The following is a 2,618-nucleotide window of genomic DNA, read 5'->3' as shown; positions in this document are numbered from 1 at the left end:
CAAAAACACATGACTGGCTCTGAACAGGTCAACGTGCATCTCAGGTCCTCAGGTCCAGATAGCTCAGCTAACAGAGATCCTACATTACTGGTAATGATGCCAGATCCTTGGTTTGGGTTAGTTACACGCTGACAAACTTGTAGGTCATGGGGTAGTCAATGTTAGTTTGAAGTAACCAGTAGATGGAGAATCTGAACATATGATTTTCCATCTACATTAATATTGTTAGCATTTTACCAGCTTGTCTTTCATCAATGTTCATCTTGTGATAATACGAGAACGATGTCCTTGTTCTTTATACATTGTTGTTGTTATGCTAGCCCTCCATGTACAACGTCAACAGGATGAAACAATGTCCACCATATTCATTGGTCGAGAAGCTGGCATGTCGTTTATGGCTCTGTATTAGATAATATCCTACTGTCCTACTTATTGACTACATATGAGGTCAATGTCTCTATTAGTGGACCCCAAAAAAGCAAAAGCCAAACTATTTTTAGGGTATCAATATCTATTTTTATGAACCTGGGTCCTGATCCACAAAATGTTCATAGTGCTGCAACATTCATAAGCCTATGATAAACTATACAGTTACGACAGGTCGTAACGTTATGAATGTCTTGTGGATTTGGGCCCAGAAATATAACAATATTGATACAGCTTTTTCAGGCCCCTTAATATAGGTATTTTCCTAATATAAAGTCAATAATTGTTTACTAACACTACAAGGTCTGCTTTCAAAGTAACCTTCGTATCTTGGGTTTGAATCCAAGATTTGGGTTTGTCTGCACCAAAGTGTTAAATACATCACAGGCATTCTTCCAACATTATTTAGACATGCTGTGTGGTTAATGTGTTGTCATGTCATGCTGAAAATCAATTTCACTCTTGGATACATTGTGTTTAGTCTATTCTTTCTTGCCCAGTCATGATGTTGTGTGGATATTGTTAAGCATTGTAAAATCTAACTCTCCCTCATGCTGTGATAGAAGTGGAATAGTGTTTAACCTGATGTTACATCAGAACTCTCTATTTGACAGGGTGGACAGTTAAGTCCCAAATTAAGTACTTAAACGCTTCCCTGCATGAAGAAGGCATTGAAATGGGAAATGCGAACATGGCAGTGATGATGAAATGTGAGGTGAGGTGAGGTGAAATTGGGTTTAACGTCGCGCTGGAGAATATTTCGCTCATATGATGACATGCATGTATGTGTATGTGTACGTGCGGCGGCTTGTACTATCCCAGACTGAAGCTTGTTTTATAGTGCTAGCCTACTGAGATACCATGCCGCAGTGAAGCATGAATACCCCACTCAAATACATTATACTGACTCCGAGTCCTTCTTGTACCCATTAGTGCCAGGTAGGGACCAACAAGTACCATATTTTAGCGTCTTTTGGTATGACACGCTCACGGATGATGATGAAATGTGTGTATAAGACTATGCCAAGTAGGTATACTACTCAAAATAGATATGGATCACCTGACTATGGTTAATCTGTCATTGCAGGGTGGTATTGCAACACAGACCTTAAATAGTGGGTGTTCTTTTATTACTTTGAATAGTATACATACTGATAGGAAAGCTATCTCATTAAAATCTTATCTTTCACTCTGTTTTGCTTCTGTCTTTGTGAAGATTTGAGGACACTTTGATTAGAGGTTGTATCAGGTGAATCTCGGCAAACTTTGACTAGTTGAAATATAGGAAGCATGTGTTTCAGGCATATACCATTTGGCTTTGCTATTATGTCACCTAAAACTTTGATCTTAGCAATGGAAAACCCATGCTGAACAGAACTTCACTATGGACAATACAACCTTTAGGGTGTAGATGCTATAATGCTCAGAGCCAGCAAGATGAGTACATTGTGAGTAATAATAAAACTGCCTCATGATATTGTTAGGAACTACATGCACACATTTGTTCTGAAGATACACAGCTTGCATGTTGCATGTTGGTCCAAATGAATGTTGGTTCAAATGCTTGTTACTTGCACAAACATCAGATAGTTCCCCTGACAAGACCTGTTGAGTTGTCCCGAGACCTTCAAGCAGAGAGGTATTTATCAAAGTAAAATATTGAATTTTCATCAAATTGCTAAGCAGGTAGCAATAAACAATAGTCTGAATTTGCACATTGAAAACATACAATTCAGCTGTTGATAGCACTTTATATTATGGTCATCACTTTTGTGTATCGTGGAACTATCCCCCTTCCTTAGTTCAGTACATGAGTAATGAAACAGAATGGGAAACCTGAGATATAAATGTGCAATATGTTAGTTGATGTGGATAAACCAGGAAGTAATGTACATATAATGTCCTCTTCATGTTAGATATGTTGTGTTTATGTAACTGAAGCCACTACTGATGTATCGTAATCCTTGCAACGCTGGTCGGTCTGTTCCGTGTCTGAATGGTACCAAGCCTGCAGCTTGTGAATGAACCTATGATATCTTGTGAAGCGTGACAAGATTTATCCTATTGTCAAGATGTTGTGATAAAAGTTTATTTTATGTTCGTTGTAATATTTCTCAGTCTAATGTAGTGCTTTTGCTGTTTTAATTCTATGCAAACTAATCTAATGCTCATTGTAAATACACTGGTTTGTC

This window comes from Haliotis rubra, unplaced genomic scaffold, assembly GCF_003918875.1.
Source record: "Haliotis rubra isolate DU_JTF1 unplaced genomic scaffold, ASM391887v1 Scf36, whole genome shotgun sequence".
NCBI classification, from domain to species: Eukaryota; Metazoa; Mollusca; class Gastropoda; order Lepetellida; family Haliotidae; genus Haliotis; species Haliotis rubra.
Note: the sequence above shows the minus strand (reverse complement) of the source record.